Below are 24,265 nucleotides of genomic sequence, written 5' to 3' on the forward strand. Positions count from 1 at the left end.
CAAAAAATTAGTCAGGCGCGGTGGCGGGTGCCTTTAGTCCCAGCTACTCGGGAGGCTGAGGCAGGAGAATGGCTTGAACCCGGGAGGCGGAGCTTGCAGTGAGCAGAGATGGCACCACTGCACTCCAGCCTGGGCAACAGAGTGAGACTCTGACTAAAAAAAAAAAAAAAAAGTAAGCTCCCTCAAGGCAGAGACTGGCCTTCATAAAGCAAGTCAGATCTTTATTTTTATCTGAGCATGCAGCTTTCATAAACATTCGGTGGGATGAAGGCATAAAAGGAAGAGCCAGACTGGCCAGACTGATTGATTCAAGTGTGGCATCAATGGAGGGCGAGGTGACAGTTACGACCATCCTTCACTTCTATGCCTATTCTTTCATAGGTTCTTGGGCTACTGATATTCAGGGTACACATGGGTTTAGCAAATAAATACTTGTGGAGATTGACTGTCCTCTCTCTTTTGAGATAGGAAGGGGACAAGACACTTTCTCTTAGGTTAAGATAGCAAGCTCTTTTTTGTTTTTTCTTTCTAAGCGGACAGATAAAATACATATTAGTATGTAAATTTAGAACAGTGGGATGGTTGGCAAATACTGCCTATACCAAAACTTATTTTTGCACTGACTCCCACATTCTACTAATCTTTTCCTTTCCTCTCCTTACACCGCAGTAAAACTGTCTTCTAGATCTGGAGTCCCTCGCTGTCCTCTTAAATGGTCCAGAAAAGAATAAGGGTGAGGATATGGGAGAGTGCTGTGGGATTTCTTGGAAGTAAAAGAGAGGCTCAAAGCCTGTGTCACTATGACTAATAGACGTTCCTCACTCTTCCATGCCTTCTTTCTTCTGTTTGATGTCTTTTTAGCATTATTGATGGATAAAACCTAAAAGATGCCCTTGACTCTACAGCTCCACAGCCTGGCTGATCATCAGAATTAACAGGTCAGATTTAAAAAATACCAATTCTCTAGGGCCACTCGTTGGACTTTCTGCTTTAGCAGGCCTAGTAAACTGTATTGTTAAAGCACTCTTCAGGCAACTGGAGTCTCATCCAGGTTTGCAAACTACTGCTTTAGAGTCAAAATGATTTATTTTTAGAAAGGTGTGTATATGTAAATGGAAGTTTGGTAAGTTTGGCTGTATTTTACACACTCTTGGGTTGACATCAATTAAACAAACTCTTTAGTGAACATATTCTTAAAAAAAAAGAATCCCTTCTAAAAGGTATCCAATGTTTTTCAAATTTGTCTGTTTTGTCCATTCAAATGTAGGCTTGATTCACTTAAAGTAGATATTTCCAAGATAGGGAACTCAAGTCGATGCAGTGGTGACTTTTCTGAGAGACAACAATTGAAACAATGGAAGCAAATACAACAAGAAATAGAAGCCTCAGTGACATGTTTAATACCTTCAATCTCTTTTATTGAATTATGTAGGCTTATGAAATCAGTTATAAGATGATGGCAGTTTTAGATGATCAAAGATAGCGTTAAAAGTGTTATTGCTAAAGAAATAACATTAAATTTGGACAAATATTTACCATTAAATATTCACTGCATCTTTATTTATACTTATGAGCAATTGTAAGCAATGCTTAATAATAGAGAAATGATTAAAAGGATTATATCTCTACGGTGGAATGTACTGCAGGCATTAAATCAATGTTTATGCACCTCTAAACAAATAAACTAGAAAATCTAGAAGAAATGAATAAATTCCTGGACACATACACCCTCCCAAGACTAAACCAGGAAGAAGTCCAATCCCTGAATGGACCAATAACAAGTTCTGAAATTGAGGCAGTAATTAATAGCCGGCCAACCAAAAAAAGCCCAGGACCAGATGAATTCACAGCTGAATTCTACAAAGAGGAATTGGTACCATTCCTTCTGAAACTATTCCAAACAATAGAAAAAGAGGGACTCCTCCCTAACTCATTTTATGAGGCCAGCATCATCTTGATACCAAAACCTGGCAGAGGCACAACAACAAAAAAAGAAAATTTCAGGCCGATATCCCTGATGAACATCAATGCGAAAATCTTCAATAAAATACTGGCAAACCAAATCCAGTAGCACATCAAACAGCTTATCCACCATGATCAAGTTGGCTTCATCCCTGGGATGCAAGGCTGGTTCAACATATACAAATCAATAAATGTAATCCATCACATACACAGAACCAATGACAAAAACCACATGATTATCTCAATAGATGCAGAAAAGGCCTTCAATAAAATTCAACACCCCTTCATGCTAAAAACTCTTAATGAATTAGGTATCGATGGAATGTAAATCAAACTAATAAGAGCTATTTTATGACAAGCCCACAGCCAATATCATATTGAATGGGCAAAAACTGGAAGTATTTCCCTTGAAAACTGGCACAAGACAAGGATGACCTCTCTCACCATTTTTATTCAATATAGTATTGGAAGTTCTGACCAGGGCAATCAGGCAAGAGAAAGAAATAAAGGGTATTCAAATAGGAAGAGAGGAAATCAAATTGTCTCTGTTTGCAGATGACATGATTATATGTTTAGAAAACCCCATCATGTCAGCCCCAAATCTCCTTAAGCTGATAAGCAACTTTAGCAAAGTCCCAGGATACAAAATCAATATGCAGAAATCACAAGCATTTCTATACGCCAAAAACAGACAAACATAAAGCCAAATCATGCATGTACCATTCACAATTGGTACAAAGAGAATAAAATACCTAGGAATACAACTTACAAGGGATATGAAGGACCTCTTCAAGGAGAACTACAAACCACTGCTCAAGGAAATAAGACAGGATACAAACAAATGGAAAAAAAAAATTCCATCCTCATGGATAGGAAGAAGCAATATCGTGAAAATGGCCATATTGCCCAAAGTAATGTATAGATTCAATGCTATCCTCTTCAAGCTACCATTGACTTTCCTCACAGAATTGGAAAAAACTACTCTAAATTTCGTATGGAATCAAAAAAGAGCCTGTATAGCCAAGACGATCCTAAGCAAAAAGAACAAAGCTGAAGGCATCACACTACCTGACTTCAAACTATATTACAAGGCTACAGCAACCAACACAGCATGGTACTGGTACCAAAACAGATATATAGACCAACAGAACAGAACAGAGGCCTCAGAAATAAAGCCATGCATCTACAACCATCTGATCTTTGACAAAACTGACAAAAACAAGCAATGGAGAAGGGATTCCTTATTTAATAAATGGTGTTGGGAAAACTGGCTAGCCATATGCAGAAAACTGAAACTGAACACATTCCTTACACCTTAAACAAAAATTAACTCAAGATGGATTAAAGACTGAAACATAAGACCTGAAACCATAAAAACCCTAGAAGAAAACCTAGGCAATACCATTCAGGACATAGGCATGGGCAAAGACTTCATGACTAAAACACCAAAAGCAATGTAACAAAAGCCAAAATAGGCAAATGGGATCTAATTAAACTAAAGAGCTTCTGCACAGCAAAAGAAACTACCATCAGAGTGAACAGGCAGCCTACAGAACGGGAGAAAATGTTTGCAATGTATCCATCTGACAAAGGGCTACTATCCAGAATCTACAAAGAACTTAAACAAACTTACAAGAAAATAAATCAAAAAGCAGGCAAAGGATATGAACAGACACTTCTCAAAAGAAGACATTTATGTGGCCAACAAACATATGAAAAAAAAGCTCATCATCACTGTTCATTAGAAAAATGCAAATCAAAACCACAATGAGCTACCACCTCATGCCAGTTAGAATGGTGATCATTAAAATGTCAGGAAACAACAGATGCTGGAGAGGATGTGGAGAAATAGGAACACTTTTACACTGTTGGTGAGAGTTTAAATTAGTTCAACCATTGTGGCAGACAGTGTGGCGATTCCTGAAGGATCTAGAACTAGAAATACTGTTTGACCCAGCAATCTCATCACTGGGTATATACCCAAAGGATTATAAATCATTCTACTATAAAGACACATGCACATGTATGTTTATTGCGGCATTGTTCACAATAGCAAAGACTTGGAACTAACCCAAATGCCCAAATCAATGTTAGGCTGGATGAAGAAAACGTGGCACATATGCCCCATGGAATACTATGCAGCCATAAAAAAGGATGAATTCATTTCCTTTGCAGGGACATGGATGAAGCTGGAAATCATCATTCTCAGCAAACTAACCACAGGAACAGAAAACCAAACACCGCATGTTCTCACTCATAAGTGGGAATCGAACTATGAGAAAACATGGACGCAGGGAGGGGAACATCACACACCGGGGCCTGTTGGGGGTTCGGGGGCAAGGGGAGGGAGAGCATTAGAAAAAATACCTAATGTATATGATGGGTTGATGGGTGCAGCAAACCACCATGGCATGTGTATACCTATATAACAAACCTGCACGTTCTGCACATTTATCCTAGAACTTAAAGTATAATAAAAAAAATCAATGTTTATGAAATATTAAATGATCTGATAAAAATGCCTAGCCTGTAATGCTAAGTAAAATAAACAAGATCTGGAATTATTTTTACAAATATGTATCTACATGTGTTATACACCAAAATTAAACAGAAGATTGGAAAAAAAAACAAAATGAAACAGTGTTTTCTCTGGTTGGCGAATTAACAGATGACTTACTTTAAAAAATTTCGACAATCGGAATGATTAAATTTTTTAAAAGTGAAGATCTCAATAATTTGAAGGAAACCCTCCTATGAAGTTAAAACAGCCTAATTAAAAAAAAACAAAAAGACTCTTATTGCAGCGAACTTGCAGGTCATTCTTCAACCTTGCTTGTGGCTTAGAATCTCTTTCCTGCCCATCCTTCTTTCAAGGCAAATCCAAACAGGTCAGTCTTTCTGACAAACACATTAACATGTCCTTGAGTTAAAATTTGCTAATCAATAAACCAAAGTAATTTTCTCCAGGAGATTTAAAAAACAGTTTATATTTTAAACTAACACCTATGATTTATTGCAAGGAGTAACCAATTAGAACTGAAGACCTGACTTCATTCAGAAATGAATATTAAATATTAAATTACCTTTGCAGCGAAACCATTTTAAAGATAAAATCAGAAAGAGATTCTTTTCTCCCTTTAATTAGGTAACATCCTTTTTTCTTTTTTTTATTTTTTTTTTATTTTTTATTTTTTTAATATACTTTAGGGTTTTAGGGTACATGTGCAGGTAACATCTTTTTTTCTTTGTTTTTAAACTACAGACCTAGTCTCTGAGTAATTCATTTGAACACCTCATAACATCAGGAAATTTATCCATATGGCTAACTCAATTTCTTTTTGTTGCAGTTTAAGCCCATTTTCTATTGTGCTGACCTCAGCAAAAAAGGATATCAGCTAGTTACCATTCTCCTCATGATTAGAACTAATTAAGACATCCCTCCGTCTCTGTCATTAGAAGCACATGCAAATGGGCATGTTTCCTTAATATTCTGATTCTAAATTGAGAAAAGTATAAAGAAGCAATTCTGGGCTTTATTCAGAACGACTAGCAATTTCCTGGTGAAGACATATGTAGCTTAATTATATGCATAATATTTAATACAATGTGTCAAGAAAATAGGACACAATTTCTTCTTTGAAGCTCACCTCATATCAAGTACATATTTTAATGCAAAGTATGAATTTTGCAAAGGGCTGAGTATGTAGATGTTGGCGCCACTGTTCTGATGTTAGCACCCAGCACTTATTTTTCTAACTTTTAGAAAGATGTTTACTAATTTCTGCCAGTTGCACCCCTTTGTAGTCACCTCCCAGTTGGCCCAGTGAGAGGGACACATGGAGGGGGACAGAAGGGAATGGCAAGGCTGCTATAAAGTGACAACTGTCAGTATTGCCACATTTGTTTGGCAGCAGCCACTGAGGAGGAAGAAAAGGAACACAACAGATATCTGGGAAAGGCCAAAAATAAATATATAAATAAGAGCATCCTATTCTAATTTCTAAACCGTATTAAAGGAAGGCATCAGTATATTTTGATGGCTCTGTGCCGCCTCTGGAATTGCTGCTATGTGGTTTAATTTTGACCATTCCAAGAATCGGTGCTTTAAGATAGTATCAGATAAATCACTGAACTGTAAAAAGTGATTACAAGACAAAGAGAATGAAGGGGAACATCACACTCCAGGGACTGTTGTGGGGTGGGGGGAGGGGGGAGGGACACCATTAGGAGATATACCTGATGCTAAATGAAGAGTTAATGGGTGCAGCAAAACAACATGGCACATGGATACATATGTAACAAACCTGCACATTGTGCACATGTACCCTAAAACCTAAAGTATAATAATAAAAAAAAAAGACAAAGAGAATGGATCTGTTGGGAGGATTAATAGAAATAAGAATAAACCGCACCATTCCAGTATTCTAACATTAAGCAAATTTTAGGATAATTAGCAGGGTCTATTTAAAGTGTGTGTACACATACATACCCTTTCCAGGCATTGAAGTATAAAAACATACAATTTTATAGGTTATTTAAAGTCTCTTTAATCTTTTTATTTTGATAAAGAACTATAAAATGGGACATATGGATATACATCTAAAGTCTCCAAATTTCCATAGTGTGTTTTTTTGAGCATCTTTTTATTACTATTATACTTTAAGTTCTGGGATACAGGTGCAGAATGTGCAGGTTGTTATATAGGTATACACGTGTCATGGTAGTTTGCTGCACCCATCAACCCGTCATCTACATTAGGTATTTCTCCTAATGCTTTCCCTCCCCTAGACCCCCACCGCCTGACAGGCCCTGGTGTGTGATGCTCCCCTCCCTGTGCCCATGTGTTCTCATAGTTCAACTCCCACTTATGAGTGAGAACATGCGGTGTTTGGTTTTCTGTTCCTGTGTTAGTTTGCTGAGGATGATGGTTTCTAGCTTCATCTATGTCCCTGCAAAGGACATGAACTCATTCTTTTTTATGGCTGCATAGTATTCCATGGGGTATATGTGGCATATTTTCTTTATCCAGTCTTACATTGATGGGCATTTGGGTTGGTTTCAAGTCTTTGTTATTGTGAATAGTGCTGCAATAAACATATGTGTGCATGTGTCTTTAAAGAATGATTTATAGTCCTTTGGGTATACACCCAGTAATGGGATTGCTGGGCCAAATGGTATTTCTAGTTCTAGATCCTTGAGGAGTTGCCACACTGTCTTCTACAATGGTTGAACTAATTTAAACTCCCACCAACAGTGTAAAAGCATTCCTATTTCTCCACATCCTCTCCAGCATCTGTTGTTTCCTGACTTTTTAATGATCGCCATTCTCATAGTGTTTTTAAAGAAAATTTTCTTTTCTACAGATGAGCCCAACGAAAACACATATTATCCTGTTTTCTGAACCTGGGATACTATTTCGTTTCTATTTTTTTCTTTACTTCCATCAGTTGTCCACTAATGATGTATATATGTATCGGTTAGTTGTGTTTCATTTCCTACCTATGTGCTCACAGGAATTTTGACAGAGAGCAGAAATTAACACTACACTAAAAAAGGTTAAAAATCCCAGGTGATGGCAATTGGGTGATCTCTATTAGTCTGTTACATAGACTGTTACACAATGTCTGCAGTCTTGAATATGTTGGTTACTAATCATCTTATACTTTTTCTCCTAATGAAGATTTTTACCAACACTTAATGCAATGAATATGGGCTTCACATGTTTACTTTGACCACATAAAATAATCTTTGTAAGTTATTTAATTTGAAACTGTACTTCAATGACAAATGTTTTCCCTGATAAAAGTGATCTATATTAATAGTACCCAAAAGCCACCGCACCACAATCCTCCCTTCCCCCTGCACCTCATAAAATATTTAGTACCATGGTTAAAATTTGCATCTTAGCAAGCCAGCATCACTGTGCTTTATTACATATCTGACAGTTAGAGAGGTTCGAGTCTATCTAGGTGCAAAGGAGCAGAGCTGGAAGACCCGATGAGTTTCCTGGGCTAATTTTCTGATTGATCCCAAGTTGCTGGGACAGGTTCTCTCCCTTTGACTCCAGGAGGTTTAAGGGAAAGCAGTGGCCTTGCATAACTTTGCAGCAAGTTTTTAATGTAAGATGATGGATTTCTGAAGTCTTTTATTATGCAGTAAAATTTTTCTTAGCTAAAAAAATGGGAAATGTTTTATCCTAAAATTGAGAACAAGAGCCCAGTACAGTCCCCTTCTAGTGATAAATTTATTATAACTTAGCATCTTATGGGCATAAAAATAATAATCTAAACTTGAGTTTTTATTTATTAAACTGGACTCCATGGGACAAATTCAGGAGATTCATGAACCTCAAACAATTATGTGCCTACTGGGTGTTAATGTACATCTGCAGGGGAAGGTGGATTCTATAACTTTCATCAGGGATTTAAGAGGTTTGAAACACTGTACTGGCTTTATACGGCCTTATATTTATATTCCCACTATTAGACTAGTTTCAAGGAGACACTTGACACTGGGGCTAGGTCCTCTATTTCAACTTACACCATGTTGAAAAAATGGATTTTAAGAAAAATGTGCATGCGCGTGTATGTTTGGGGGTTAAGGAAACAGAAAAAATGATTACAATCCAGGGTATGAAATGCTTCCCAAGTTTGTAGTAGGGACTCCTGGATGCTCAAGAACAAGAATGAGGTTGTGGCTAGTGAGGGAAGTGAGGGTTACAAATAAGAATCTTAAAGAAAAGCTCTACTTCACATTCAACCTCCAAGCAGCTAGAAAAAAAAGTTTTTGTTTTCTCAAAGGAATAAAGCTACTGTGGGACATTAAAAAAAAAAAAAACTGTAAACACATGATCTCTGCATAGTAGAGGGATTTTTTTTCTGGTAGGCTTTAACCTGGAGGTTGTTCTTTTCTAGACCATCTATAAAATTTTCTCCTCTGCAAATGAGAAGTCAGGCCTGGACCATTCCTGCTGTTTGGCAGAGTGAATGTGGCAGGTTGGCCCACCTAAATTGCAGCCTTTACAAACAGCTGCAGAATAGCAAAACAGGGCAAAACATCAAGCTATATAAATACAGGCAACCAAAGCAGTTTTGGAACTTAGGATTTTGAGCAACTACAGATGGAGTGATCAGAATTTTAATGAGCTCATCAGTCTTGACTTAAAAACTAACCTTATAAAATGGGCAGGTATGGGAGGATATCATCCATATCATCATTTATTATTGTTTCTTGAGGTAATGGTATAATTGATTTGTAAATTTTTAATTCATCTAATCCTATAACAACCCTACCTAGCAGACTCTGTTATTACGCCCAATTTACCAATGAGGCAAACAAAGCATAGAGAGGTGGAGACACTTGTCCAAAATTACACAGCTACCTCTAGGTGGCAGAGATGGAAAGCCAGCCAGGCTTAGATACAGAAGCCAATAGACTAGAATTTTAAGGAGCAATAACTGTAAGTGCCCGTTATAATTCAGAAGCCCAGTAAGAAAAAGACCAGAAAATATTCTCTGGATGCGGAAGTTTGATGATCACTGGTGCATTATTGAGAGTATTTTTAACACAGTTTGGGGGAGGGGAGCCTGGTGCCAAGGAGCAGGCAAAAGTCACATTGGGGCAGGTTGGGGAGTGGAGGCCAAACTAGAGTACTCTTGCAAAAGGTGAGGTTAAAAGGGGAGAAGCAGGCATTGGGGGTCCTGGGGGCAACCAAGGCTTAATTAGGCTGGGAGAGAATTGAGCATATTTGCAGGAGAATGTGAAAGCTCTTGAGAAGGAGAAAAGTTTAAAATGTAAGAGTGAGAGGGAAGAGATGAAAACCCAGACATAATGTACCCCTCAATTCAGTAAATCATAGCAACTGATAGCTCACAACACAGAATGTAAACTGTAAGCCCTGGATGCTCTTCTCCCAATGTGTTTTTCCTGCAGGAATGCATTTCCTTTTGCTAGGACACAAACACATATGCACACAGAAAAGCACAATGCCAAAATGGTCATAGTAGTTGCATATTTCTGGTATGGTGGAATTTGGAGATCTATCTAGCTAGCTAGCTAGCTAGCTAGCTAGCTGGCTTATCTATATTTTCTAAAATGAATGTGCATTTTAAGAAAAAACTATCAGTGGTTTACTAAAAAAAGAAGTTAAATGTGCATTTTACGTAAGGCAACTATAAATGAATAGCCAGCATATCTACTGATGCCAGATGATGCTTTTGACCAGCTCAGACCCCTTTGAAGATTGAGAGCACCTTCACAGAACAAAGTGTATATTCAGTAAGAAAAGTACCCAGTGTTTAGACAAAGAGAAGGACTCGTTCTTCGGACCATTTTATGTGCATCTACATTCTCTTTGCGGTCCAGCAGATGAGGATGGCACCTGAATGATGAACTGACCCCTGAACCTTCTGGCCTGGCCTCTTGGTTTTCAGACTGCAGAAAGGAATTGCTGCTCAGTGGCTTGTCATCAAGAGAAAGGCTTAAAAAAAAAAACAGTGGAAGATAAAGAATTTCTGTTGCCAAGAGCAAATTATGTAGTGGGGGCTCTCTGGGAAGACAGTTGGGCAGTGTGGGGACACTGACAGATGGTTTAATTATGAGTTGGACTTTGCTTTGGCTATGAAACAATAAGATAACAATGAACTTTAAAGTCCTTAAGTCCAGATGATCAAGTAAAATGGAAAATACTAATTCCCTGGCCCCATGCTTTTTATCCTCTCCTCTTCCACTACTCAAGGTAGTTCCATGTCTTCCATGGAGTCTTTTCTTTGCCACCCCCATCTTGCTCCATTCTGTTTTCTGAGTTGTCCATTATTGCCAAGACCTATAATCTAAGTTCTGCTCCTTATACATGAGCCTCTCTGTTTTCCTCCAAACATCACATTTTCCCACCATTTCCTTTCTCTTTTCAATCCCAGACTCCTACTTTCAATCACAGCATTTTCTCTTACCAGGCTCCTACTGAATACTTTCCCTATTAAATTCCATGTCTCCTCTTTGACCCCACAATCTCTTGAGCTTTTCCCTAGTTTATCTTCTTAGTATGTTTCCCCTTCACTCTCAGTGACGTCTCTTTAATCTCATAATTGGCAAGCATGCAGCTTGCCCCAAACCAGAAGTGCCTGATTCAATTCCACAGCTATCCATTAAGCCCCCTAATATATGTTAGGTAGGTGCTAAGGCATACCACAAATGAATAAAGCAAGATATTCCCTGACTTCACAGTTTTATAAACATAGGTTAACAAGTAATTCTTGTTACACATCCTTGTGAGTGCTATAGTAGAAAAATATATTATTGGAGTACCATATTAGAAAAAAGCATTTTGTATATGACTGGCCAATGAAGAAGCATTGAATTTATCCCATTATCTGATTTTATATTTGATTTTCCATGTGACATTTCATTTGGCTCCATTTTTTAACCTCAGTCCCACTGTTTACAAATGCTTGAATTGCTGTTGTGAACTATGAGGAAGAAGCTGGATGCCTGACCTCTCTCACCTGTACTGAGAAAGATGTACCTGTGTTCCTGTTACTCTCTCCATCTCTGATTTCTTCCCGAGTCTTGGCTCCCACTTCTCTGCACTCTGAGGTTCAGTATAGTGTGAAACAGAGCACTGATTGACTTAAAGTACAAACAGTTAACTAGTATAAAGATTGGGCAATAGGCTAGAATAAACCTTCCCCCATCCAACAGGCATAGAGAGCAGTACTCAGGTCAATTCAATACCTTAGCCAGTACTTAGACCAGTTGCATCAGAATTACCTGGAGGACTTGTTTAAAACACAGATTACTGGGCCCCACACCTCAGAGGTTCTGATTCAATACACCTGGATTGGAGCTCAAGAATATGCATTTATGAGTTGATGGGTGCAGCACACCAACATGGCACATGGATACATATGTAACAAACCTGCACATTGTGCACATGTACCCTGAAACTTAAAGTATAATAATAATAATAAAAATTCCACAAAAAAAGAATATGCATTTATAACAAGTTCCCAGATGATGCTGATGCTGCTGGCCTAGAAGCCACACTTAGAAAATTGATATTGTAAGAGAAATGGGCTATAAGCAGACATTTCTCAAATTCAGTAGAATGCAAAAGGTCAACAGCATCAGGACACGCGCATGGTATGTCAACCTGTATTGGGCAATGGAAATTCAAGGATGTGTATGACGTTGTGTCTCCCCAGCCCTTGTGGGAACTATTGCCACCCCAATTCATCATCTCCTATGGTGATTTATAAGGTAGAGGAGACTGGGCTGAAAGTTCCCCCCTTTGATAAAATTGTGATACGGCTTTTCTAAATAAATCCCTAATTCAGGCTTGCCCTTTAAACACTTCTTAGAATCTTTTCCCCCATAGTAGGAGTTTAATCCCACATCTGTGGGAGTTTAATCCTCTGCACTGCGATGAAAATGCAATCTACTCAGAGGCCAAACATATTCAATGTAGAAAAATTTTAGTTACCTGAAAGTTTTGTTTGTTTGGTTGTCTCCAAATAAATAGGAGCCGTTTTGTGGGTCTGGAAGCCATGAAGTCTTGGGGAGAGCTTCACAGATGTTTGGTGGGTTTCCAAAGACAATTAGTACATACTCCAAGAGTGGAGTGAAATAGAATGTGTGCTTGTTTCTTTTCTTTGTTAGTACCAAAATAGATTTGAGTTTATTTGATAGAAAAAAAAATTCTAGCATGATTAAAAGGTTCAGACATTAAGTGGTACATTTTGAAATTGCTGCATAGCTATATGGCTTCCACTAACATCTGTGGGAGTTTAATCCTCTGCATTGCAATGAAAATACAATCTACTCAGAGGCCAAACATATTTCTGGATTGTGGAACAAAATTAAAGTGTTAATAGAGAGATAAAGCATCAGCAAACCTTAGAATCCTATAACTCTTCTCTGACTCTTCTCTGAGGAAAGGATGGATACCACATGATAATACCTGTACATGTCTCACTTAATTATAAACATGTCATCGTGTCCCATGCACATACCTATTTCACCATAATCCTCTCACATGGTCTTTGAATCAGTTCTCCCTGTCATGTAAAACAAGGACAGGCGCTTCATCTGAGCAGGCTGTATGTGTTAACAGAAAAATATATACAAAGCTAAGTTTATAGTCCAACTTTATCAGTCTATCACTTGAGGCCATTTGAGGCTTTTCAGTAAGGAGCAGAATATTTTCTCTATAAAATGCAAAACAATTGTATCTTACACTGTTTTTGAAAATACTAAATGAAATAATAAAACCAGAGTAGCTCTTCTGATTTGTCCAGACAACTTTCTCCTCCCAGGGCAGGATTGAGGCTTTTGGTGAACAGAAAACATGAGTAGAAGTGGAGGTAAAAATACTAGGAATTACAGGAGTGGCAAGAACAGCAGCAGTAACAGTACCAACTAGAATTTACAACACGCTTGCTGTTTCCCAGCTCTCTGCCAACAAATATGACTTTTTGCAAATTGGAAAATAATTGTCACTTCCTGAAGAAAAGGTACTGATGATGACACGTATCTATGATGACAGTGAGCGGATTGATGCCTCCCTTGAAATGTGCAGTGTAGAAGTCATGCAATAGGAAGCTTCAGCCCTGGCTAAGCTTTCTGCATACTTTCTCATTTAATTCTCACAAAAATTTTCCGTGTATGAAGAGGTACTTTTTAAAATTTTATTTTAGAGACAGAATCTTGTTCTGTTGCCCAGGATAGGGTGCTCTGTTGCCTAGGCAGAACCTCTGAGGGTGAGGCCCAGTAACCTGTGTTTCAAACAAGCCTTCCAAGTGATTCTGATGCATGCAGATATTTGAGAACCACTGGTCTAAGTATTGGTTAAAGTATTGAATTATCCAGAGTGCTGAACTATAATGGCGTGATTATAGCTCATTGCATCTTTGAACTACTGGGGTCAGGCAATCCTCTTGCTTCAGCTTCCTAAGTAGCTGGGGATACAAGTTGTATATATCCAGGGCCAGCTAATTTTTTTTTTCTTGCTTGCTTTTTGAGGCAGAGTCTCACTCTGTTGCCCAGGCTGGAGTGCAAGTGGTGCAATCTCAGCTCACTGCAATCTCTTCCTCCTGGGTTCAAGTGATTCTCATGTCTCAGCCTCCTGAGTAGCTGGGATTGCAAGCATGTGCCAAAACACCTGGCTAATTTTTGTATTTTTAGTAGAGATGGGGTTTCACCATGTTGGCCATGCTGGTCTCGAACTCCTGGGCTCAAGCAATCCTCCCGCCTCAGCCTCCCAAAGTGTTGGAATTACAGGCATGAGCCACTGTGCCTGGCCAGAGATACTATTATTACCTTTTCTTACAGATCAGAGAAGATACTATAGAGACAGTAGTACAAACAGTAGCAACACTGAGCAGCCAGCATCAACTAAGCACTTAATCTGTGCAAACTCTGATCTAAAGACTTCATGTGCAAAATTTTGCTTTATCCTCACAATGACTCTATGAATTCTATTATCATAACCATTTTACTGATAAGAAAACAGAGGCTTAAGGAGATTAAAAAACTTGCCCAAGTTTTCAAAATGAGCAAAGTATTAGATCTGGGACTCAAACCCAGGGTTATTTCACTCCAGTGCAGAACTTCTAACCCATCATTCTATGTTGGCTCTCTCTTATCCCTTCTAGAGTCTGCTCAAAGCCACTGCCATCTGACCACTCCCTCAGTCATTGATACTGCTCCTGAGAATTCTGATCTTTCCTTTCTCTCCAGTCTTGACATGGGCTACTCAACTCTACATTGTTATTACTAAGCATCTGGGACATTCTGATTTCTTGAGAAAGTGTAAAAAATAAATCAAAGCCAGTAGGGAGAGTTTTTGAAACTCAAATCTGTTCATCTGGTGATTAGTCATGCTCTACTTTATAAGAGCTCATTTATCTTTTGGTTTATGTTGGTTACCTCTTCTATTATTATTATTATTATTATTCGCATTCATGCCTTGTCTTCTGATTAAGTTTTTCAAGGGCACAAAACAGGCCTTATGTTTCCCTAGATTCTTCCCAGAAGCTACCAATTAGGGCTCATAATTAATTGATATAAGTAGATAATATCAGAGGTCCCACTAAAATTACCTAAATATGAATATTATTTGTATTCAGGGAACTCCAAAAGAATTGTATTCGTGGTCTTGTTACATGGCAGGCTTCTGCTTTGCACTTTATCCACTTATGTACATGTCTAATTTTCCCAAGTAAAGAGGAGGCATTTAAGGGTAGAGATCGTGCCTGGTTCCTTTTTGTGCTCTGTTCTGTGTTTGGCATAGTGCTTTAAACAGAGTAGGCACTGAGTGATTGGTTTTTGAATGAATGGTTATGCAAAATACACAGTTTAGTCAAAAGAAACCTAATTTTAGGTTAAAAATGTTTAGATTGGTTTTTAAGTAGACCACAATAGGGTTAATTCACAAGAGGCATAGGTTTTTTTGTTATAATATCATATTTTAGGGTAGATGGTTGTCATCTTCACAAAAAAGGGAAGTATCTCAGCGGTGGTTTAGCTGGAAATATCTTCCAGAAAGATAAATATAAACCAGCTTCCTACACATTCATGAGAGGGAGTGGGTTTGGAAGGGAACCAAATTTGTAGGAGAAAAGGTAGGAAAGTTTCATTTGGTAAAAATTAATAAATATTTTTATTAAGCATCTACTCTGTGTCCCATTTCATGTGCTTGCCTAGACTTTGCAATATGCTGCAATATGACAAAACCTTTGTCCTCAGGATGGTATATTTTATCTTGAGAAGCATGAATCAGACTGAAATTAAATGTCTCCTACACTGCAGTATTCCAAAAAAGTCCTTTCCAAAATAAAAAATAGTTTTTATTTCAGTAGATAAGAATTCGGATATTGAATCATAAAATTTTAAGAACTGGAAATGTACTTCAGGGGTTTTCTTATTAAATGAGTCAATTTGTTTTATTATTAGATGGCTCTGCTTTTCAGAAAGAAAATATCTGCAGAGGGGTAGGTTGGTTAAGGTTACTACTTCTAGGACAATTTGGAGGAAAACTTAAGAGAAACCGAGCATTTAGGAAACGTGCAAATCACCATCCTATGATCTGATGAGAGACAATCAGTGAAGGGACACTCTGACTGAGGCACTGGTATTGGCAGTACTTGATTGCATCATGGATCATACACATTAGCTCTTTGAAACTAATACGGTAGCTGAGAGAAAATGTATTTTCTTGGGTCGAAGTCAGGGCTGGGATCTCAGTGAGCAGTGGTTCACTAAGTCTGAGCATTGAACCAGACAAGTTAGGTAATAGGTTGGATGTAGAATCTAGGCAGAAATGAGGTCATCTGGATCTGGAATCGACAGATCCTATATGGCAGTGCTTTCCAAAATATTTTCTACATAAGATGAATTCATTGAGATAACTTGTGAAAAAGGGGTTCCATGACCCAGTACATTTGAGAAATGCTATATACCAATCCCTCTCTTGAAGATTAACAATTCTCATTAGAAACTAAAGGCTTTGATGAGTTCTACAGTCGTGTGTTTGTTTACTCAAGTGTTTCCCAAACTTACTTTGCCATGTTTTTCCTTAAAAACCTATAGAAAACACTTTGGGGAACATTCTTATGACACAGTGTAAGGCTGCAGACCAAACCCAGGCAAGCAATCAAGGACAGGAGGACACACACTCGTGGGTGAGTTATTAAGTCAAAGATCAGTCCTATCCCTTTATTCTGCAATGAATAATATTTATACAATCATCCTATTGCAAACACTATTTCCAATTTTCAGAAGCAACGTATATACACATTATTAGATAATTTATCACAGTAAAATAAAAATGTCAACAATCTAAAGTTGGTGGTTTTGCATTCAGCATAACAAATAAAATAAAAATTAACGGTTTATCTGAAAGAGGAAGGGAGGGAGAAAAGAGGGAGTAGGGAAGTGGATATCCATTTATTTTACATAGTACTGTCTAAGTTCAATGAGTAAAGACATGAATTTAAAGTTATAAACGTAATCTCTGGAAGAACCGAAATTTCAAAAACTAAGTGATAAACAACTGGGAAGAGCCAGGAGAAAGAAAGGGGAGTATAAGTAAGCTAAATCCTCATCTCTCAAAGCAGGTTGCAATAAATGGTTATCAGAGATGATACATAAAGAAAATATTTAAGAGTTGGGAAGGACTACCAATATATCTAAAACCAGAAATGATCAGAAATGGCTCCTCTGAGGAGTGAGAGTGGAGATAGATCTAGAGGTACCTTTCTTTAAAGTTTGAAATTGGATTTTATGTATTAAGCAGCCATAAAGAGAGGTGATGACAGTGAGAACATAGTTGTGGGTGAAGTTTCTGTTCTTGTAAGAGTCGTGTTGAGCTTGAGCATACATGACAGTCACCTGGAGGGCTTGTGGAAACACTGCTGGGCCCACCCCAGCATTCCTGGTTCAGTCTGGCTGATGCGGGGCTTGAGAATCTGTAGTTCCAGCAAGTCCCCGGGTGATGCTGATGCAGTTGATCTAGAGACCACATTTTGAGAACCCTTGCTACGGCAAGTGCCAGTTCTGCACATCCATGGACCTGGGCCTATATTTTTCTAGCATGCTTGCTCCTTTCTGAACATGTGAAGGGGAAAAGGGAGAGGCAGATCTAGTAACAGCCTAGTACTAAACCAGCTCATAAAAGCAGGCCTTGCCTGCCCACCATTGCCATTTTCACCTAAATCACTTGCTTCCAACATCCAAAATCCAACAGGTAACAAATGAAAAGAGAACACTGAAAATCACCTGTGAACTAATCTCAGGCCATCTAATATCATGTCTATATCTTAAGCATATTCCACATTAGTTAATATTCCTAATATCATATTCCATATTAATTCTTAATTCTGTATTCCACATTTCTTGGATGCTAAGACAAACGTGATCTGAAAAGGTACTTTTGTAGCTGTAGAAAACTGAAGAATAAAACAATAATATAGTTACTAAACCAGATTATCCTGATGCCAAAGATGCTATGGGAGTGCCTAGATCTCACAGGAGATGTGAGCAACACAGACAACAGCTCTGTTTGAGGAACGCTACAAAGACACATAGGAAAGAGGCATAAAAAAGCATTCTGCATCCCCAAGGTATTCCCATGCACAAAGGCCGTTATAAAGAACACTCCTCTTAAAAATATTGCCACCACCCTGCTGAAAATATCTTTCATATTTGTTATTGGCACTAGGTACACAACTTCAAAACTCTTAAAAAACATTAGATCAAAATATACGGCTATGATATTTTACCGATAACAAGATTTCATTAGAATATACAACATTGAAAACAGAGCTTAAAAAGTGACTATCAGTGGGAGGTACTTCACTTATTTTGTAGCCACAATAGAATCCACAGATATGTGCATCAATCGAATTCACTGTGCGATCTGCAAATTCAAATGAAATATTTCGTTAACTTGGGAAGATGAAAGAGATTTAAAGTAATGTGTTGCATGCGAACACACAGAATGGAAAGTAGGCATCATTTTGGGACATATTCATTCTGAAAAGGCTAACAGAACTTCTGACATTTGTGTAGTTGGGTCTTCAAATACAGGCCCAGGTCCATGGATTTGGTAGTAAATGTCCTTTTGTTTTGCCCCTTTCTTTCTGCATAAAGCTCAAAATATTGAATCAGCAGCCAACACTGTGAAACAAAGCCCAATTAAGGATGCTGTACATGTACCTGTGCCTCAACTGAGCATTAAACTAGATTCATGGTGCTATTTGTTTTATTACTGTAGAAACAAAAAACTGCATTAACATTTTGAAAATAAGCAAGTGGGGTCTGAAATATTACCTCCCAGTACAATTTATCATTTTTCATGTAACTCATTCCAGGTTTTTCCCATTTTGTGCATGTGTGTATGTGTGTTTTAATAGTTGGCATGCCATATCCCTACTTTTGTATTTGCTTCTAAATTATCTTGTCAGTCATTCATCTTATTGGTCATTTAGATTACCTGTTACCAACATTTTGCAAATATAAAGAGTACTGGAAGAGTAATCTTTACAAGTGTAATTTTCCCTTTCCTTTTTGATTCATTTTCTTCAGATAGATTCTTAGAAAGTTTTATGGCTTTTAACACATAGTACCCAACACAAAATGGCTGAATTATATCCATTTAGGTGTATTACTTTCTTATCTGGATGAACTATGTTAGCCTTTTAGAAAGCAAAGAACAGATAAGACAATACTAAAGCTCCAGTTCGTTCATCCAACACATGTTTATTAGGAATCTGCTCTTCTCTGTTCACTGCTCTAGGTCCTCATGGATCTTACATTCTTGGAGAATATATTCATTAAAAATCACGAGTCTTATATTCTTAATAAAAACACTCTTTAAAACTGCATCTCACTTCTTTTCTGTAAATTATACTGGAGGCAGTGCTAAGAGGAAGCTGTTTGGACAAAGTGGTCCCTTATTAACTAGCAATTGATTCTAGGAGCGTAGACTGATATGAGGAAGATGCCAGGAAGTCTAAAAACTAGTTCAAAAATAATTAAATCACTCAAGTAAATTTGGGAGTTTAATATATAATAGAGGTGGAATTTGAAATCAGTGGGAGAAAGGTAGATTATTCATAATGATTGGGTCGAGAACATGTGGTTGGCCACTAGAAGAAAAAACAATTAAGCTAAGTTCCTTCCTCACTCTTTGTAACAAATAAAACTTAGATTTCTTAAAAATACATGTATACAAAATAAAACCAGAAAAACAACTGGATGAAAACATGGATAATTTTGCTTTGAAGCAGGAAATTCTAAGTAGGAGAAAAATGCAAAATTCATAGGGAATGTAGAATTTATACTTTTGTGTACATGAATATGTAACAGTTCTATATGGCACACAAAAAAGTAAGGTTAAAAAAAGAACAAACAAAAGGAAGTATATGCAAATTATACAACAAAGACTGCTATCCATACAGTACAAAGAACTCTTAACAATTAAGGAAACCCTTCAATGAAAACTATCTGCAAAGGACATAAAATGAAATAGGCATACAAAAAAGTACTCAAACTTATAACTCTTTAAATAAATTCAGATAAAAACAATATTATTTTCCTACTAAATTAGCAAAGATTAAAATATAATAAATGCCCCCACGTTAAGGAATAATAAACGCCCCATGTTAAGGAATACAAAGAGAGGTTATCACACATTGTTAGAGAATTATCTGCTTGCAGGGGATGGGGGCAATTCAGCAATTACTGTTGATGTTTTATGTGTACATACATAACCAACTCTCATACTTTGGAAATATATATGCAAACATATATACACAAAAGTACATACACAGAGTGAGCTATGCCTCATGTCTTTTGCCCTAGGCCCAGAGTAACTAACTTCGTTTTACCAATCATACAGACTTATTCTTCTGGAAAACACTGGTGGCTTGAATTATTTACAGAGAATGGGTGTTCTGAGCCTCACTGATCTCACCCTTTACTCAACCACTATTACGTCATGTTGTTTAGGCCCTGATATTCTATCTTTTATTGTTTCCTAATGATTTCATACATAAGAGTCTTTTAAACAACTTGAGGCCACCTATTATTATCTTTTTTAGTTTCTATCTAGTATGTATGTACAGTACTGCATTAGTAAGAAATATATGCAATATATATATATACTGCATTAGTACTACCTAATGCAGTACTGTACAGACATACTAGATACATGTTTACTGAATGATTTACACACTAGCAGGTGTTCAAAAATGTCATGGTCTTCAAATATAACAATTTATACAGTATTCCATGATTATAAACTATACATAGAAAGACTGCATGCTTAGTCTCTTTACCACACCCCCCTAGTCTAGAAGAGTTTATGTAGATTTTTAAGGGAAGATCAGCTTGATTAACTCTTTGCATGCTGAAAAGGTTAATTTCATCACCATGAAAGTATATATAGATAGCATGGTTTCCCAAATTTTGCTTGTGTATCTGTCTTTCTGCTTGACTATGAAGCATTTCCTTGGGATTGGATATTTTCAGAGCATGTTTCCAGAAATGTGAGTCAAATCCCAAGACAAGTATTTGCTGTGTGATGTTGGACAAGTCACCTAACACCTCTGAACCTCTGTTTCCTCATCTGTAAAATGAGGATAAAAACATACTACAGGGTTGTTTTAAGGATGAAATCAATTGAAATCTATCAAAGTGCCTGACACTCAATAAATGGTAGTGAATGAATAGTTAAGTTCCAAATTGGTGAATTGATACAATCATAAATCTATTGCTTTTTTCTTACATCACTAGACCTATTTGTAATGATATAAAAAGGTGTACCTTAAATCAATGGTTGCAACACTTCGCTATGAATCAGAATTTCTTTGTTAAGACACTGATGGCTGGGACTCATCCCCTGAGAATTTATCTTTCCAACAAGTTCTCAGCTGATGCTGATTCTGTTCGCCCAGGGACCAAGTTTTGAGAACCACTGCCTTAAACTCTCAATAATGTGTGGCTATATTTGGACTGCAGCTTTCCAGCATGAGAACATCAGATGGGCTCTGAGTCTCAGGTGTGACTTTGAACTTCTTAGCCCCAGCCCCCAACCCCTCACCACCACCATGCTTTGCTTCGTTTGCTTGCCTTGTACTTGAAGTGTCAGCCAGAAAGTGGACTTTGTTTCCTACACTAATTTAGGGCCTTATATTCTCTCCAGCCTCATTAGCAATAGGATGAGGATGGATCACAAATTCTTTAAAGGGCCAAAGGAGGCTCCTCCATCTTGCCTCTGTTATTTCACACCAAACAGACTCATATTTGAGTCTTATGTCTTTGACACCCCAGCCAGCCCATTCTAAGTCTAGGTGACACAGAAACCTGGGGTGTAGGGTTTTAATTATTCATGTATCTTGTCTTATCTGTCATATGAAAGAAAATCCTATCACTAGCCAAAAAAAAAAAAAAAAAAAAAAAAAAATGAACTAACTGGCTGTCTCAGGAAGCACTGGCATTTGAAAACCTCCAGGAGACAGTAGCAGATAGTGACTAAGGACACAGACTTGGGGTAAGATCGACTTGGGTTTGAACTTCAGCTCTGAAACAAATTAGATATTTAACTCAAAACAAGTAATTTAACTTCTATTAGCCTCAGGCTTCCCAGCTGCTAAATACAAATACATTACCCACTTCAGAGGGCTGAAAGATTCATTATAGTGTCTGGCATAGAGTAAAGCCCTTGTATTTGGTAGCTGCTAACAGCAGTAGTGGTGGTGTGGTAGTGGTGGTTTTTACACTCATGATACATTATATTTCTATTTTATAGAAGGGTACCTTTAAAAGAAAATGTGATTTCATAAGCCACACGAGAAATCAATTTATAGTAGTCTCATCCAGACCATATAGGACAACATTGTCTGGTACAGTAAATGATATGCGCATGATAAGGTCTCCATAATTGTATGTTGAATGAAAGGGGTATATCCATTATCTGCTAAAAGATCTTAGACTATAACATCAAAAGACAGAAGGGATGCTAAAGCAATGTGTACATCTCTCATACATATTTATAAGCTCTCTACTGCCATTTCAGCCTCCCCAGCATGAACTGTACTTGAAGAAGCCCTGCTCCAAGGGTGAGTAAGTGGTAACAAGATGGGCTTATGAGAAACACAGAGAGGGAAGAGCATCAGTACCGCCACAACTTAGTTGAGCAACAGCTGCTTGAAGGAGAAAAATGCAGAACATTTTTGGTGCAAACTGTTTGGTGTTGCATTTTGCTTTTCATTTGCTACTTGAACTTAACCTTTCATTCTACTTGTGATCTCATGAATTCAACCAGAGAAATCAGAAAAATATCTTTTTCTGCAAGATGTCTATGCAGACAGCTTGAATTCTGGATTTCATCAACTACTAGAGAAAGAGTACAAAAACCTCATGTGTTATAGCTCTGGCAGGAAATTCAAAACTGAAGCAAATAGGAATTTTAGTTCTCATGAAAATAGTAAGCAAAGATTAGTTAAGGATAATCGGTTGATGCTAAGGAAGATAACTGCTTAGTAAACAAATTCATGAAATATTCGGTGCATCTAGAACCACATGTTTTTTAAACACAAAAAACTCCAAAATGTATGAAAATCTTAATCCTTACCCTTGCCTTGTAATCATTGCTCCTCATAAAGAGAGACTCAAAATAACTCAAATTCTTTGGCTACAAATAACTCTATTTATCTGCAAAAAGCCCACATGAACCCTAATTCTTTCTAAGCACAAAGAAACAGAGGAGAGGGATATATAAATAGTAGCAATCATTGGAACAAAAGTTGAAATGAGGGTAGAAATAGACTCCCACCCTCTCTTCTGCCTTCTAATAGGCACAAATATTCATGGAAGAATAAGAAACTTCAGAGCAACATGGGTCTCTGGACAAGTCATAATTTTTAGAAGTGAGTGGAGACTTAGAGGGAGCAGTAAGACAAGAAAACAGCAGGGAAAGACAATAAAGTAAGGGCCTGTCTAGTTAGTAAGCATTTTCCTGGAAATGAATGGAATAGGATACAATGGTGAGAATACACACCCAATAGCTAACATATCCATTTCTTATGTATTTCAAGTCGAGTGATAATCACAGTGACAGCCTCATTTATTCAGCACTTACTAAGTACAAGGCACTACACGAAGGAGAGGTGAAGACAGATAATGCTTTGTCCTTGATTTTAAGAAATTTACAATCTAGGACGGGAGATAAGACAATGTATGCAGGTATCTATAATATGCATAGTAGAATACATAGTCAACAGCCAATAAATGTAGGCTAGCTAATTATCGAGCAAAATGGTAGCTAAAGGTTTTGGCTTTAAGGAGACCAGTTGTATATAGCAGTGGAGGGGATGTTGGAGAGGGAATGAATTAGGGATGGGACAGCTTAAACAAACAGAGGAAAGAGGTATGGCTTTAAATAAATGTGGTTGAAAAACTTTAGGTCACGAAAAGCTCAAGCAATATGGAGTCTTCTAACTCTTGGGATGTTACAAATGAGGGCAGACAGGACAGATAAGAAGTAATTTAGAGAAGCTATTCCAACTTTGTCTCATAGTAATGAAGCCAGTCCCTTAGCCTGTTCAGGCCAATCGTCTCATCCCTGTTTCCCCAGGAAAGAGACTCAAAAATCTAACCAAGAGAGTCTCTTAAACCTCAGCTCTAATCGCTAAAGGAAAAGCAGCAGCTGTGGAGATCTACAAATGCAACTGTTGCCAAGATAAAAGCAACTGAAGGTTGCTGGTACAGGCAGAGGGGAAATGCCACAGTGTGAGCAGTTTTT

General features: G+C 37.6%; 1 protein-coding gene and 1 long non-coding RNA gene across 11 annotated transcripts in view; one reads left to right on the forward strand and one right to left on the reverse strand.

Annotated features, from left to right (window-relative positions):
- Window positions 1-24,265, reverse strand: part of ANK3 (ankyrin 3) — a 364,937-nt gene that overhangs the window by 301,167 nt on the left and 39,505 nt on the right. The gene's annotated exons all lie outside the window — the stretch shown is intronic.
- LOC131383060 (uncharacterized) lies at window positions 311-23,190 on the forward strand. Its single transcript, XR_009212779.1, has 4 exons — window positions 311-733; window positions 862-938; window positions 16,549-16,640; window positions 22,538-23,190. It is a non-coding gene; the product is annotated as an uncharacterized LOC131383060 (long non-coding RNA).

The sequence above is a fragment of the Hylobates moloch genome, unplaced genomic scaffold (genome assembly GCF_009828535.3).
Source record: "Hylobates moloch isolate HMO894 unplaced genomic scaffold, HMol_V3 SCAFFOLD_3, whole genome shotgun sequence".
Lineage (NCBI taxonomy): Eukaryota > Metazoa > Chordata > Mammalia > Primates > Hylobatidae > Hylobates > Hylobates moloch.